Genomic DNA, 17,539 nt, shown 5'->3' with positions numbered 1-17,539 from the left:
ATCTGTTCTCCTGATACGTATCTTAGCACATTTACTTACATTAAAGGTGCTATACAAATAAAAGTATTATCAGTGTTATTATTAAAAGACTGGTATTGGATGTGCTTCAGGATCTGGAATCCTGCTCCTAATATTCCCCTTAATATTTCTCAGCAGAGTTGAGAGCAAATAGATAGGATTCAAAAACAAGCTGTCAAATATGGAACTAAAAGAAACTGTAGAATAAATATACGTTGCAAACATTTCTGATGTTATATAATCATTGCAAACTATCAATGGTTTCTGTAGCCTTCAGCTCTGGCTATTGAGCTATGAGAGTCTTTGTATCTGGGAATTACTCTTCAGATATGTTCACTACAGAGCTGGAGTTGATAAGACTGTCTGCTTTACAATGTAATGGTAATTGCTCAGGGAGTGTGGGTATGAACATTCCAAACCTCAGAGATTACTGCATCACAAATGCAAATTCACATCATTTTTTGACGGTCACAGGGTCGCGTAATTATAGCTTCCGCTTTTCTTTCCAGATTCTCCTGTCATTATATGCTTTTAAAAAGACAGCCAGAGCCTCCCACATCCAAACTTACGTGACGTGGGATGCCAACAGAATGAATTTATTCCGAAACGCTAGAGCTACTTAACCCATCCAGCACTAAATTCCTTTTGCGTTCCATGCCCGATGTTCCTCCCAGACTGCACTTGCCACATACAAAGAAGCAAAAATGTTTGACAGGCTCAGAAACAGGAAAATTTCGGCCCCTGTACCACAGCAATGTCTGTCCAGTGCAAGGAATGAAGTTCTAAATATTCTCTGCAATTCAGATTTTTAATGATAGAAGTGTGCAGATTTTAGAAAGCAGGAAGCCTGCTGCCTGCATCAACAGCTGCTAATGGAGGCTTTGACGTGCAGGCCATCCCTGGGAGTAATCACAACATGTAATTTCCAAACAGTATCTCATTATTGAGAAAAGATCTTATTGAAAAAAATAATTTCAAAGATCATTCCATATGTTAGTATTTTTGCTTTAATGCAGCATATTCTATTGACTGAATAAGACCTTAAAATTACATTGTGCCACCGGGTCTGCAATCCTACATTCATCCACTCAATCCAGGACTGAAATTCCTGGTATCACAGCCTAAAGGTCTCAGAATTTCAGAAATTATATAATTATTAGAATTAAGTTCACCCAGTCACTGGGAACAATTTTGTATATGGTGAATCTAGTAACTAGTAATTTGAGAGAAGCTGGAACCAGAGGGTGGTAAAAGTGAGCGACTAAAGAATCTACGATCGAAGAAAACAGTAAATGAAAGAGAGAAATAAAGAGCTAATTGTGACCTGACCTGAGCAGTAATGTAAAACAAGTGATGGCGATGCTTGGCCCATTTTATATTCCAGCTGATTTTCATTTTGATTGGCTACAATTTAATACCAATCAGGAGGGATGTAAAAGGATCTGTCAACATGCTACCTCACTTTGTACACCCCAGCAAGAGGCAGAGATTGGGCGGGGGGATCAGTTATGGCGTGACATTTGTTGGATCAAGTGGAGAAAGTAATAGAAGCCTACATACTGATGCCCGGAAGCTGATAAGCAATGAAGGAGAGCAGATGGGAGGAGCTTCAGTTTGATCACCTTATACCCATTGGTGAATGCAGGGTATCAGAAGCAAAAAAGTTATAATTCGAACAACTGGTTTGAGTACTTATGGTACTTAAACACATGAAAGCAGTGTTATATAGCAATTTAAATCCCTGTCCAGGATCCTGACTTTTATGAGTTTGAAAAAATAAATCTGGAACTCATAATAAACAACTGGGATTGCAAACTTCAGTGCAAATACTAGATTGGTGGAATTTTACGACATTTTTTTAAAGTATCCAGCTAGCATGAAAATAGGAGAGTTCCTGTTCCGTTTTTTGGGCGAGTATTCATGCCCAATCATATGCACTCAAGTCTTTGAAGATATGGGCTAGATCGTTTCTAGCCATAGAGGCAGTGGGCAGGGCCTATATCGCCAAACGGCCTGTAACTCAGATCAGAGCCACAAACTGCGCATGCGCAGGAAAAGTGGAAAAAAAATCAGCTCTGCTGACAGAACCCCCCCACCCCGCCAGGCCAGATACAACCTCCCCCTCTCCCCCATGGTCACCGGAGACTCCCTCAACATTACTGACCCCCTTAGCCCCCAACCCAACCCCCACCCCCGGATCCTCTTGCACAAGGCCCCCTCATCAACCCCCCCCGGCCCCGATGGCTGACTGACATGACCATTTCTCTCTCCTGCCCCTGATCATCACAGAGGCACAAATCCTTCCCCACCTCCATCAGCACACCTGCAAGTGCTGACTTGGCTTCCCCTCCATGGTAACAAGGCAAACTGCCTTAAACTCGCTGGAATACTCTAATGGGCACACGATTCGCCCAAACTGCCTGCAGCTGATCTGCCCTAACAAAGGACAGCTCCATAAAAATTCCAAGGATGGACAGACAGGCAGGCAGTTCAGGAAGACATGGCCTCCAGGAAGACAGCTTCCCATTTTTCAGATGCTGATCTGGCCAGGTTGCTGGAGGCGGTGGAGGCAAAGTGGGACACCTTCCTCCCCCCAGCAGGATGCCATCCCAGAAGAAGGGATGGAAACGCAACCTGGGAGGTGGTGGGAGCATGCATTAGTGCCAGAGCACTAGCCAGGAGAACCAGGAAGCGTCATAAAAAACTGGATAACCTTGGCTGGGCAGCAAATGTGAGTGTTTTACCTCATCTAGCATCTTCCCCCTAAATGACTCCCAGATGCCCCCACCCCCTCCATCCTGCAGGCTTTCAGCTCCTGACCCCCAAGCACCTCCCTTCTTCCCCCCCCAAGAGTATCACAGCGATTGCCCTCTGAGGGCCACCCCCTACAGGACTAGTGGCATCAGATTTTACATGGCTCCTTCTGACCCCACAGAAGAAGAATCGCCGGGAGAGAGCAAAGACAGGGGATGGTGTGCCTGAGATCCGCGTCCTCACCTCCTTTGAGCAGTAGGCATTGGAGCTTGTGGGAGAGGAGGACATGCGGACCATGAGCGACACCCTGGTCGGGCTGGAGCACAGAAGTGAGCACCTACCAATCCTCCACTTGCTGGAGAAATCTCAAGTAAGTTGCATGCAATCCAGATTCCTCTCCCTCTCTTGCACTTACCCTTGTATCCTGTGTTGCAAGAAGGGACCCTGATGCACCTGGGCATCTGGCATCACTGCCCCCACTGCTGCTCCCACCCATCCTGCCCGTGATAGCTTGGAAGGCTCCTCAGAGGAAGCGGATGATGGGACCTCCGAGGCTGGCACCAGTTTTGCGTCAGCTTCCATCTCGCAACTCACCATCCTAGAGACCCTCACATTGGTGGGTCAAGTTAGTGGCGAGGCATTTGGGTTACTCGCTGGTGTGCACAGCACATCTGCTGATGTACATCAGGTCGAGGAGGGAACCTGGAGGCCTCTGGCATGCGGGGGCCTGCTAGAGGCAAGACCTCAACAGGCCCCAGGCTACATGTTGGGCCTCTGCAATCATTTCTCCCTCAGCTGCCAGAGATGCAGCAACAGAGCCGCGGAATGCAGGAGGGGCTGACAGCAACACTGGATTGACTGTTGGGAGGAGTCCCAAAGCTTTCAGGCAGACGAGCTTGTCTTGCGTGGTTCCCAGGCCAACACTGCAAAGGTGACATCCGCAGTGGAAAGCCTGAGGCAGGAAATTCTCACCATGAGTGACAGGGTCCAAGTGATGGCTGGGTCACAGCAGGACATGGCGGATCCCAAAGGGCCACGGCGAGTCACAGCAGGACACAGCTGAGGGCCTCAACAGGCTTCTTGAGATTCTGTGACCCATGGCTGAGAGGCTGGAGAGCTTGCAGGATTCCCAGCGGGACAGTGCCAAGACATTGCGGGCTATGGCAGTAGCCCTTGAGAGCGTGGCCCAGTCCCGGAGGGTCATGGCTGAGAGGCTGCAGAGCATGGCCCTGTCTCAGAGGGCACTTGCTGCTACCATTGACAGGCGGCTCCTGATGCAGAGGGCCATCGCAGAGGGCTCAACCACCATGGCAAGAACGGAGGTGGTCCCCCAGGACTAGCAAGGCCAAGTGACGTTGGAGCTTCTGGAGCTCACTGCAGAAGGACTGCCATCCCACGGAGTGACCCAGGGCTCCACAGGAACCCCGAGGAAGGAAGAAGGGCTTGAGCCTTCCACCCAGAGATTGTGGCTGTGGCTACACCTTCTGACTCCCCCTTCCAAGGCAACACTAGGCAAATAGAATATTTAGGCACTTGAAAGTCTCACGTTCACATGTTTTTATATTACCAATTATTTTGAAAGCACTATTATTGGCAACAATAAATGTCATTTCACCCCACACCTGTGACTAACATGTCTCTAATTAGCCTCTAACAGGGATGTACTTACCCCGACAGTCGCCGAGGGACCCTGCGCATTGATGTCAGTGGGGGAGGCCCCTCAACGCACTGCTATTGAGAAAATCAAGGTGCACAAATAATTCACTGGCTAGAGCGATCCGGGCACCTGAACCGCATTTTGAGGAGCCCTATGCACTACTCCATTATTGAATGTTTGGCAACGTGGGCCTCATTATGTTGGATCTCTGCATCGGTCTCAGATCTCTGCACAGGCGTCATCAGCCATCACCTGAAGTGGGTACCCCATGTCCCCTATGAGCCATCCCTGCACCTGGGCTCCACCTCAAAGACCTCCGGGATATCAGAACTCCTCATACATGCTGCCGGGGTGTCTAGCGCAGATGTGCATGATGTTCAGTTGAGGGTCACACATCAATTGCACATTTATTGAATGGAAGCCCTTTCTGTTCATGAATTTTGCTGGATTCTTCATCGGGGCCTTGAGGGCGACATGGGCGCAGTCTATAGCCCCCTGCACATTTGGCATCCCCGTGGTGGCTGTGAATTCTGCAGCTCGGGCTTTCTGCTGGGGCCGGTCCAGATCAAAGTCAATATACTGGCCAGCCTAGGCATACAAGACATCCATGACCTCGTTGACACACTTGTGGACGGATGGTTGGGAAATGCCACAAAGATCTCCACGGCGGTCTGGAAGGACCCAGTGGTGTGGCGTAAAGGTTTAAGGCGGCTGTCAATTTCATAGCCAGTGGGAATGGGTTCCCCCCATGCGCCGAGGTGCCAGGTCCTGCAATAAATGGCACAGGTGCCGCACTGTCTCCTTTCGGAGTCGGAGCCGTCGGTGGCAAGGGATGTTCGACAGTTGTTCAAAGGACACTCATGTGTGGAACTGCCAGGGCTCTGCTCCTCCCTCTCCTGTCTTCCTCCTCGGGGCGAATGGTGGCCACGTCCTGCCTCAGACAGCCATCTCCCTTTGCTCCTGCGAGTGGTAATGACTGGGCCTCCTGTGTCCACAATTCATCCTACTGCTCCTCCTCCTCACCTCCAGCAGCAACCAAAAGAACAGCAAGATCAATGGGTTGCACTGCAAAAGCCATCTCATCCATCTGAAGAGATGGGGGGATGGGATTTTGGGAAGGAGAGAGAGAGAGATGGAGAGGTTAAGGAACTCTGCTTGCCCTCAGCCCAGCAACACACACTCCCCATACCCCACCCACCACAGACCCCCAGCAACACACACATGATGAGGTCGTAAAATTCCACCCAACGTGTTCAACTGAAATTCCTTTTTTCATTTATTTCCAGTGGGTTATTTTCAATGGGCTAGCATCTCCACTAGCATGGTGAAGAATAGATTTTCAGACAGCATATTAAATATTGATTATGCTGTTCTCCCACTTGTAACTTCAGAGCCTAAGAGTTTCTTTCAGTATTTTGTGCAATATTAACACGATTTAATAAGCCTGTAATGCAGTATTGCTACTAAACACTGTTTGCAAATAGGCGTTTTGCAGCTTGCTTCTCACCAGATCATGTTTGCTCTCAGAAATCAATCTTATGCTGTATGATACACTATAATTTCTCTGAAATTCATCTTGGTTTGTGAGACAGGACAGATGCAGTCTCATAGGCAACCAGGGTAGATATCTGCACATGCGCTGGAGGCACAAGAACCCTATCTATCAAAATGCATTTTGTTGGTGAATAATGACATGTCCTTACTGTTTTTCTCCCCTTTGCCATCATTTCCATTGTTTCACTCCTTCCTGCTAAGGGAATCAACTCTTGCAAAGGGTAGGCTCACTAAGAACCAGAGTGCTATACTTGCCCATTCTTCTCCAGCCATTCTTCATGTATTATATGAAAATCGACAGGCTGTTCAAGCATGGGGGTCATCACTGTTGTCCCTGCTTCTAACCTCAATTGACATGCACCAAGGCCAACTGCAATGGCCCTACAAATGTCCTAGCATTGTCCATTAACTCAATACAGACCAGGAATCAAATTTAAGACTTTCCTGGTTCAGGTGCTAACTAGTGTGACCATCAAGAGGTGTGGTTGCCTAAGTTCCTGGTTCTCACTCATTTGCTGTAAGTAGGTCCTGACCCCACAGAATATCTAAAGTCAGGGCAGGGACAGTTAATCTTAATTTTAGTAGGAACCCATGACAAAACAGCACAAGTCAAGGGCTGTGACCATAAGACCATAAGAATTAGGCCACTCGGCCCATCATGTCTGCTCCGCCATTCAATCATGGCTGATATTTTTTTCATCCCCATCCTCCTTCCCAGCTGTGCATTTCAAAGAAGCAACTTTGGTGACAGGGAAGCCAAGTGCTCTTTTGATACCGGCATATATTACCCGAAGATTACCACTGTCAATAGCAGTTTGTATTTCTTCACATTATTTGATCGAATACTTATTGGCACAATATCTTGCTGTCTCCTGCATAACTGCCTTGGCTATCATAAGATCAGCAAGAAGTCTCACAACACCAGGTTAAAGTCCAACAGGTTTATTTGGTAGCAAAAGCCACTAGCTTTCGGAGCGCTGCCCCTTCGTCAGGACTGACCTGACGAAGGGGCAGCGCTCCGAAAGCTCGTGGCTTTTGCTACCAAATAAACCTGTTGGACTTTAACCTTGTGTTGTGAGACTTCTTACTGTGTTTACCCCAGTCCAACGCCGGCATCTCCACATCATGTCATAAGATCATCAGACTATAAGATATAGGAGCAGAATTAGGCCACTCGGCTCGTCGCGTCTACTCCGCCATTCAAACATGGCTGATTTTTTTTCTCATCCTCATCCTTCTGCCTTTTCCCCATAACCCCTGATCTCCCTATTAATCAAGAACCTATCTATCTCTGTCTTAAGGACACTCAATGACCTGGCCTCCACAGCCTTCAGTGGCAAAGAGTTCCACAGATTCACCACTCTCGGGCTGAAGAAATTCCTCATCTCTGTTTTAAAGGATCGTCCCTTTAGCCTGAGGTTGTGTCCTCTGGTTCTAGTTTTTCCTACTAGTGGAAACATCCTCTCCACGTCCACTCTATCCAGGTCTCGCAGTATCCTGTAAGTTTCAATAAGATCCCCCCCTTGTTCTTCTAAACTCCAACGAGTACAGACCCAGAGTCCTCAACCGTTTCTCATACGACAAGCTCTTCATTCCAGGGATCATTTTTGTGAACCTTCTCCGGGCCCTTTCCAAGGCCAGCACATCCTTCCTTAGATATAGGGTCAAAAACTGCTCATGATACTCCAAATGGGGTCTGTGGCTCCTTTATAGATGCTCAGGGAGTAAGCAGCACATCTGCCAGAAGTTTGTTGGATGAGTCACAATAATTATCTTTTATTATTTTGTTTCACTACCAGTCCAGTTCAGATGAACCTCATGCTCATAATTATGCCTTTATTGACCTAGGAACTGGCATCTTTTCAGCAGCATCTGGATAATTTGGAATTTGGAAGCCGAGGTTTCATGAGAAATCTAGCAAATGATGGCTTCCTGCCTCCAATGGAAATTCCCTTTTGTACTCTCCAAGGTAACCAGCACCTGCAGCCGGCACAAGCTAATCAGACTTATGCTAATGAGAATGGAGGAATATTCTTTGGCTTTCACTTCATTTCTTACTCTATTTGCTGGGCACCTCAGGGTAGGGGTGCCTGAAGAAAACTACTGTGGCCTGTTCCTTGCTCTTATTCACTACAGGGTCCATGATGGTAATAGGGAAAGGCATGAAGGGTTCCTTTATGAGCCAGAGATCCCAGTGTCTGAGGCCTGAAGCTTGGTCTGTTTGCAACACAGCTTCATTCTGTGCTGTTCTTACTAGTGAATGAACTTACACTGGGGTTAAATCTTTCAGTGTAGGACACCCTGTTGATCCTGAAACAGGACTAGAGCTTTACTTTTAACTTTGGGAAATTATGCCGTTTTGTTCCCAAGTGGTGGCACAGTGGTTAGCACTGTTGCCTCCCAGTGTCAGAAACCTGGGTTTGATTCTGGCCTTGGGTGACTGTGTGTGTGGAATTTGCACTTTCTCCCATGTCTGTGTGGATTGCCTCCAGGTGCTCCGGTTTCCTCCCACAGTCCAAAGATGTGTAGGTTAGGTGGATTAGCCATGGTAAAATGTGTGGGGTTACAGGGGATAGGATGGGGTGGGCCTGGGTATGACGCTCTTTCGGAGAGTAGGTGCAGATCTGATGGCCTAAATGGCCTCCTTCTGCACTGTAGGGATTCTATGGAACTCTACCAATGAAACCTTTCCAGATGCTAGTCATTCTACTTGAAGAATTGTTTAGTGATACCAATCCCATTTTTTAAAAACTTTGCATCTATGTCATGGTTTAAATTTAAATATTACTTGCAATTAACCTTTTCTATTCCATTTGGTATCTTATGTATCCCTGTAAGATTGCCAGTTGCTCATTGCCTTCCAAATTTGAAGTTCTGATTTTTTCTAGACTTTCCTCACAAACAAGTCCTTTGACACGAGGAATCAATCCTTCTCTGCTGGTATATTTATTTTTTGCCTCAGTGGACAACTAAAATTCCACTGTGTGTGGAGTGGGGGTGGAAGTGGTGTGGGGGGGGGGCGGGGGGCGGATTGCAGGTGATAGTTTGCATTGTGCAGGATACCATCACTTTCTGGATGCAGGGAGGGTTCTCGCTGGGTTTTGCTGAGACCCTCTCATTTACATGACGGTAGAGCGCTCCGACAGAACATTAGCATGGAGCTGTGACTATGGAGACTGGACTGTACCTGTAACGAGGCACCTACAGTTCCTGTGGGGGGTGGAAATTAAACACAATCTAAAATAAAGAAACATCACCTCATTGCCCCAGGGCTTTTGCTACTAATGACTTGTATGCCACTCTAGAATGAGTAGAAGCTTAGGCTTGGCAGGATAACATTAGGCACCAAAGGGAGGTATGATAGTTTACAGCAGTAGAAAAGTTCTCAAATTTGTTTTACACTGGAACATTTTTTTCAGTGACATGAAATGTGCTGACATTTTTAGGGAATTGCAGATCTAAGATCGTAAGAAGGTGTAGCAGAATATTTCTCAAATGGAAGCCCTGGTCGTTATGGACAACATCAAATTGGGAATGATTTGAGAAAGCCACTGATGGCAGGATGCATTTGGCAGTGGCCTTGGAATTTCCAGCATTGCCTGGTATTGAAGTGTCCCTCTGCAGGCATGGAGGCATGTGGTCAGAGTCACAGATACCTGTGGTTCATGATTAACCTAGCCTTTCTTCAGTGATGTTCCTGCTCTTTACATTTTTCATTCTTAAAACAGAGGACATAGGAGGTCGTAAAGGCCAGTTGGAATGCACCAACAAAGTAATTTGTAAAATTATAGCTCCCTGAATGTAGAACCAGAAGGATGAGGTGTTGTCCTTTTGACCCACCCCAGTAAAAGAAAGCAGCTTGTTGCCAACTGTTACCTGCCCTCCAGTGGTCCCAATCATACCCCACCTCCGTTCAGGGATTTCTAGTTTAAAACAAGCAAGCCATACTTGCAGCTTTGACTGGATTACAAACTGTAGAGCAGTGCTCACTGTTTTGATTCCTTACTCAGATTTGCTCAGGTCTTTATACAAATTTGTAAAGCAAAATCATTGCCAAGATGAGTCTCATGAGTCGTGTAGAACAGCATACAACACTGACAGTTGAATTTAAATGGTAGGCACTTCTAAACACATGGGGACTATCTGATTTCAGCTTTGACAGGATCTCAAAGTTTCACCACTGGAAAGGTAAATTTTGAGCCAATCAGATGTTCAATGCTGAAAATCAAGCTGCGTTTACCAAGGCAAGATATGGCTATTGTAATTACTCAAAAAATATATTCACCAGATCCCCTCATGATGTTAGAAATTACTGCTGGCAATCTTGATAGACAAACACCTAACACATGGTTTTATAACATTCCATTTGAGGTAAACAGGTTAACAACTGTTAAATAAATGGCAGAATAAAGTCCTTAGAATGAATTAAGCGCTTGTTAATATAACAACAGTCATGCCTAGGCTGCAGACTTTAAACTGAAATTAGCATCACTGCTGTGCTCTTACTGTGTAACAGAAACAAACAGAAAAATACAGTTTCAAGCGGACAGATGGGCCATGAAATTCCATGTGGTGAGTTGTGCCCCGTTACTCCCAATGCAGTAACAGATGTGCCCACCGACTGCACAACTATTTGTACCAGCATTTTGCGGGCCAGCTCATTTGCATAACATTGGAGAAGTCATTGGCCTAAACCTTGTGCAAAACAGGAATAATTTGCAGGAACGCTTGTAAATTAGGTGACAATCTTTAAAAAGATAGTTTTGGCTAAAGATTCCATCAGCAGGTTGGAGAACAAGAGATAAATGGCAAAGCACTTGGCTTAGTAAGTTAAGTCAGCTACCTTGAATAGATGTCTCATGAGTATTGTTGTGTCACTTTTCAAGAACATCAGGAGCAGCTAGCAGAGGCAGACGAGGAAAAGACAAGGGCATGGTAGAAAAGCATACAAGTGCCCAGAATTTCAATAAGTCAGATCTACAAATCCCTCTCAATCAAATAGAGCAGACCCAAGACTGATTGCTGTAAAGTGACCTCCAAAAAACACCTCCCATGCCACGTGGAGAGGGGTGTCACTGAGTGATAATTCTTTCATCCAAATGGTAGACCAATGTTACAATTAATTCAATGACCCAATCAGGACAGGCAAATTAATATCCTGGGCAATTACACCTTTCTTCCTGAGGCTTTCTGTATAGCAGCACATTGGTCATACTCAACATTTACCAGCTGTTGTTGAATGCCTCACAGAAAGGGGAGTGTTTGAGGATGTGCTATGTTCCCAGCAAAAGCTGAAGAGAGGGATGCCCATGGCTTTGCACATTTCATGTTTCCTATTCCTGGCTCACAGAACTCAGTAAGAAGTTTAACAACACCAGGTTAAAGTCCAACAGGTTTATTTGGTAGCAAAAGCCACACAAGCTTTCGGAGCTCCAAGCCCCTTCTTCAGGTGAGTCACCTGAAATTCTCACCTGAAGAAGGGACTTGGAGCTCCGAAAGCTTGTGTGGCTTTTGCTACCAAATAAACCTGTTGGACTTTAACCTGGTGTTGTTAAACTTCTTACTGTGTTTACCCCAGTCCAACACCGGCATCTCCACATCATCACAGAACTCAAACATGACTGGTGGCATCTGCAGTTTATATGGGCAGCGGCCACCCCAAAACATGCACAGGCAAATCCTGACCCAAGTCCATTCCTGCTTGACACTAATAGTAAGTGGTGGGATCTTTGTATTTTGGTCTCTTCCACCATCTTCAGAGAGGCTCCCCGTCATTGCAAAACTTCAGGCCACTGTTATGCATGTGCACTAAAAGGCATTTAATTAAAATTTGATTGATTAGACTCTGATGAATGTCTCATGCAGAAAAGCTCAATATTGCAATGGGGGCAGTGGTTGGTCTTGCTTTCCAATTCTGTTTGATTCGGCTTTTCTCCTCCTGTCTACGCTATTGTTAGGCCCATGCCATGGAAAATTCTGCAGCATATTGAAGGCAACAAAAGGCTTCACTAGATTCTACAGTTGCACTCCTCTACTTTATCCAAACACTGGAAACACAGAATGCTGAAGCTGTGTTCCACTGTGATCTGTGCGGAAATATGGCTTAATTGCATCTTTCCTCAACTATTAGTCTTCTTACATATTGTAGCAGAGTGAGAAAAGGGCAATATGTGAGCCTGAAGCTTTTGACAGCTCTGTCAATAGGAATTCAGCTTTAAGAAATTTAATAAAATGTCAGAATGACGAAAACAAGATAGCATAGACTTTAAAAAATGTTGCAATTAGCTACCTTTAATCAGGAACTATGCCCAACCTAGAAGGATAAAAGACATGGAAATGGTTCAGTTGAAAGGAAGAGGTGGGAGAGGAGGATAATGAGAATGAAGGAAAGTAATCTCTGTTACTGTTTTCTTCATTAGTGCCTTAAAAGACGTAACTGTGGGTGAATAAATTTCACGTTTTAAGCTCTCGTCCTGTATTTGGACCATTGGGCCCCAGGGCATTTTTAGCTTGTTATAGGAGTTACACAGTCCCCAGCACATACACCAGCCATTTAGCTCAACTGTTTTATGCTGGAGTTTATGCTCCATTTACGTCTCCTCTGACCCCCTTTATTGAATCTATCAGTATATCTTCCCACGTCTTTCTCTCGCATGTGCGTAACTACCCATAAATGCCTCAACTAATCCTTGTGGTGGCTCCACATTTTGACCACCAACTTGAACTTGGGGAGGGGGGGGGGGGGGGGGGGGGGGGGGCGAGGAGGGGGAGGGGGAAGGGAGGGTTGGAGATTCTTCTGATTTCTCTTTGGATTTATTAACAACTGTCTTAATATTTATGGCCACTAGTTTTGCATTTCCTCACAAGTGGAAACATTTTCTCTCCATCTGCTCTTTAAAACTCTTTGACAAGTTTAAAGACCTCTGTCAGGTCACCCTTCTTTTCTGAAGTAAAAGACTTCCAGCTTGATCAGCTTTTCCTGGTAAGCATATCGTCTTAATCTAGTATCATTCTGCGAATCTCTTTTGTACCTTCTCCAGTGTCTCCAAATATTTTTCATGATATGGAAACTAGAACTATGCATTAAACTCCATGTGTGGCCTAATCAAAGTTCTCTGTTTTTCAATTCTATTTTTCTATAAATTAATCCCGGTTGTAGGTTTGTCTTTTTATGGCCATATTAACGTGCTTCACCAATTTTAATGATTTGTATACTTGTATCCCTAGATTTCTTTACTTGCTTAACACATCTGGACTCTTATTTATCAAGCAGCGTGTAGGGGCACTGTTCTTCATAAAACCTTTTGCTCACACTAATCTCCTTTGAAATTAATTTGCCAACTACATCACCATTATACAAGTTTATTAATTGTCTGCAAAGTTTGAAATTGTACTTTTGAATCGCACATCCAAATCATTAATATAAATCGTGAACAATGATGATCTCAGCACCGATCCTTGTTGAATAATGTTTCCCATCTTTCGTCAATTTATTTATTAAATATCCCCTTAATCCCTAATGTTTTTTCTTTTGCAGCCAGTAGTCAGTCATTCTGCTACTTACTTCAAGATTCCACATGCTCTGGCTTTAGTCCACTATGATACTTTATTGGAAGCCTTTGGAAAATCCATCTGTAATACGTCTACTGCATTATTGTTGCCTACTCTTTCTGTATCTTCTTCAAGAAATTTAGTAAGATTGATCAAGCATGACCTTCCCTTTTAAAATCCATGCTGACTATTCATTATTATTTTTGGGTTGTAGAAGTTTTTCAATTATATTCTTTAGTAAAGATTACATTATTGTTCCTTAACTGATGTTAAGTTAACTGGTCTGCAGTTCACTGGACTTGCTCTAGCTCCATCTTAAATGCAAAAACATCTAGTTGTTTCCCAGTCCTCTAGCTCTGTTCACTTTTCTAATCTAAAATAAAATGTAATATTGCCTCTTCTCTAACTTTAATATGCTTGAATGAAATTCACCCACATCAGAGATTTTATCCTCTCTATGTTTGATTAGTTTGTAAATTAGTTCACCCCTATCTATCTTAAATGTTGCTATATCTTTTCGATCTCTTCTAATCCTTTACTTGGATGTTGCAGTATGAGTTAAGGCTGGAAATATATATACTTGGTTCTCCAACAGTCACCCACGGAGATAAGTAATGATGGCACTATTGACTGCCGCAGGATGAAGGAATTGTGCAGCTGCTATGGTAATGAGCACTGATGTACATGATTCTATTCCTATGGTTCCAGACCATCTGCATGTTCATGGAATGGTTTTCCTTTCTATTCATAAATTGAGATGCATTTGCAGTGGGAGTACGTATGGACACAAAGGTGCAGCCAATTATACCCTGCAATTGTGGCCACAGATATTGGACTCATTGACCTCTACTAATCCCCTGAAATAATGTTCTGTCACACAGTGTGAATGAATGGATCTTTTTCGTTGCTGCTTACTTTCCGGGATAACAAAATCCCTGGAACTGAGATCTGTTCAATGCAGATATGATATACGGTTTTTAAAATGAAGAAGATTTCCGCATTTGGTCAATGCATAAATATTTGATGATAGTTACAAACAAAGCTGCCATTGTGATGGAATCAGTGACGTCCAGTTGAGGTTTCACCAGGGTCACTCAGCTCCTGACTTCATTATACATGGACAGAAGAGCTGATTCCAGAGGTGAGGTGAGAGTGACAGCCCTTGACATCAAGCCCGCATTTGACTGAGTAACATTTGTGGCATCAAGGAGCCCTAGCAAAACTGGAATCAATGGGTATCATGCGGGGCAAAGTCTCTGCTGGTTGGAGTCATACCTGGCAAATAGGAAAATGGTTGTGGTTGTGGGAGGGTGAGTCATCTCAGCTCCAGGACCTCTCTGCAGGAGTCCCTCAAGGTAGTGTCTCAGGCCCAACCATCTTCAGCTGCTTCATCAATGACCTTCCCTTTGTCACAAGGTCAGAAGTGGCGATGATTGCACAATGTTCAGCACTATTCATGACTCCTCTGATACTGAAGCAGTCCATTTACAACTGCAGCAAGACCTGGATGATTTCCAGGCTTGGGCTGACAAGTGGCAAGTAACATTCGTGCCACACAAATGCCAGGTAATGGGAGACCATCTAACCACTGCCTCTTTACATTCAGTGGTGCTACCATCACTCGATCCCCACTGTCAACATCCTTGGGGTTACCATTGTGGACTCACCACAAGGAGAACATGCCCCTGCCTACATCAATGGGAACAAAGTAGAAAGGATCGAGAGCTTCAAGTTTTTAGGTGTCCAGATCACCAACAACCTGTCCTGGTCCCTCCATGCTGAAACTATAGTTAAGAAAGCCCACGAACGCCTCTATTTTCTCAGAAGACTAAGGAAATTTGGTATGTCAGCTATGACTCTCACCAACGTTTACAGATGCGCCATAGAAAGCATTCTTTCTGATTGTATCACCGCTTGGTATGGCTTCTGCTCTGCCCAAGACCGCAAGGAACTACAAAAGGTCATGAATGTAGCCCAATCCATCACATAAACCAGCCTCCCATCCATTGACTCTGTCTACACTTCCCGCTGCCTTGGCAAAGCAGCCAGCATAATTAAGGACCCCACACACCCCGGACATTCTCTCTTCCACCTTCTTCCTTCAGGAAAAAGATACAAAAGTCTGAGGTCACGTACCAACCGACTCAAGAACAGCTTCTTCCCTGCTGCTGTCAGGCTTTTGAATGGACTTACCTTGCATTAAGTTGATCTTTCTCTACACCCTAGCTATGACTGTAACACTACACTCTGCACTCTCTCGTTTCTTTCTCTATGAATGGTACATTTTGCCCGTATAGCGCGCAAGAAACAATACTTTTCACTGTATGTTAATAAATGTGACAATAATAAATCAAATCAAATCAAATCAAACATAAACACAATGGCAACAAGAGCAGGTCAGAGGCTAGGATTGCTGTGACAAGTAACTCACCTCCTTACTCCCCAAAGCCTGACCACCATCTACAAGGTACAAGCCATGGGACCCTCCCCACTTGCCTGGATGGGTGCAGCAAAAGTAACACTCAAGAAACTTGGCACCATCCAGGACAAAGTTATGTCCTTAAGGTACATCTAAGCCAGCAAATATGCTGTCTGGCATGACGCTCTGATTCTCCTCCATTTCTGTTAAAACCTACAAATAGAGAAGTATGCCCACCGATAGACCGATATGTACACACTAATTAGGTCACTAATAGCTTAGCTGAATGAACAGCTACGGATAAGAGGTGCAATATAGCTTTAAGAAACTGTCAAGCAGGCTCCCAGCTGTTGAATTTCTGCAGAAGTTGGAGGAAGTATTAAAAGAAATAGAAATTTCACTAAGTTTACCACTGGTAACCAGATGAAGTTAAAGAAAGACAAGACACCTATTCCAGTTGGTTTTCATAAAAGAATACTTAATGAATTGCCTATTCAAATTAGTTATAGCCTGTCACCATCTTTAAGACATCATCTGATGCGAGTATTGGCAAAGGCTTGTGTGGTAGCGTGACCCCTTTAAGGGGCAATCCTTCACGGGCCACGTGGCCGGGTTGGACCAATTGATGAGAGTGGGCGAACCTGGGCCAATTGTGTGTGCAAGGCTGAACATTCTTGGGGCTAGAGGGCTTCAGTTGGTGTCAGGGCATTGTTAAGAGCAGACCTATATAGTTGTGCTGTTAAACCCTCTATTGTATATAATTCTTCTCACCAATAAATCCTATAGTTAGTTATTTGTCACATTGAGTCACCTTGAGTTATTACATGGACGGCGAAGACAAACTGGATCAGTTGTTAAAGATCTGGAATGCAGAGTTAGAGGAGGAGAGTGATCACTCAGAGTTGAAGTTCAAAAGGAAAAAGATACAGGCTCCATTTTAAGATGTCACTATTCGAGAAGATAGAGCCATTTGAGCTGGAGACTGAGAGTTGGGAGCAGTATATTGAAAGGCTGCGGTATTTCTTCATGGCAAACAAAATAGCAGCTGAGGAGAAACAGAAGATGATACTGTTCACAGTCTGCAGCCCACAGACTTACAATCTGGTGAGGAGTTCAACGTCGCCTGAAGCTCCAGATACAAAAACCTTTGACGAATTAGTCAATTCAGTAAATGATCACGATATTCCCTGACCTTCCATTGTCATGCAAAGGCACAAATTTCATTCTGCTGTTAGGGAGCCAGGCTACTGCTAGGAACAACCCAAGAGAGGGTGCAGCAGAACCTATGGAGAGTCATTCAGCATCAGGGTTTGAGACATGTTTTAGGTATGGAGGAGATCACCCCCAAGAGATGTGCTGGTGCAAGAATTTTATATGCTTCATGTGTAAAAAGGGCAACCTGCAAGCGAGCTGTAGAGCAAAGCAGACTGCACAGAATGTTCCAATAAAATGGAAACCATTAATGCAATCCTTGTAAATAAGCTGGTGGTGGAACCAAAGGAGGGAACCGAGGCTTATACTCTCAATCAAGTCCAACTCAGCAAGGTACCTCCTAATGAGATTGTCTTAATGGTTAATGGCGCCGC

The sequence above is a fragment of the Mustelus asterias genome, chromosome 4 (genome assembly GCF_964213995.1).
Source record: "Mustelus asterias chromosome 4, sMusAst1.hap1.1, whole genome shotgun sequence".
NCBI classification, from domain to species: domain Eukaryota; kingdom Metazoa; phylum Chordata; class Chondrichthyes; order Carcharhiniformes; family Triakidae; genus Mustelus; species Mustelus asterias.
The sequence above is the reverse complement of the archived record's forward strand: the minus strand, read 5'-3'. Positions refer to the sequence as shown.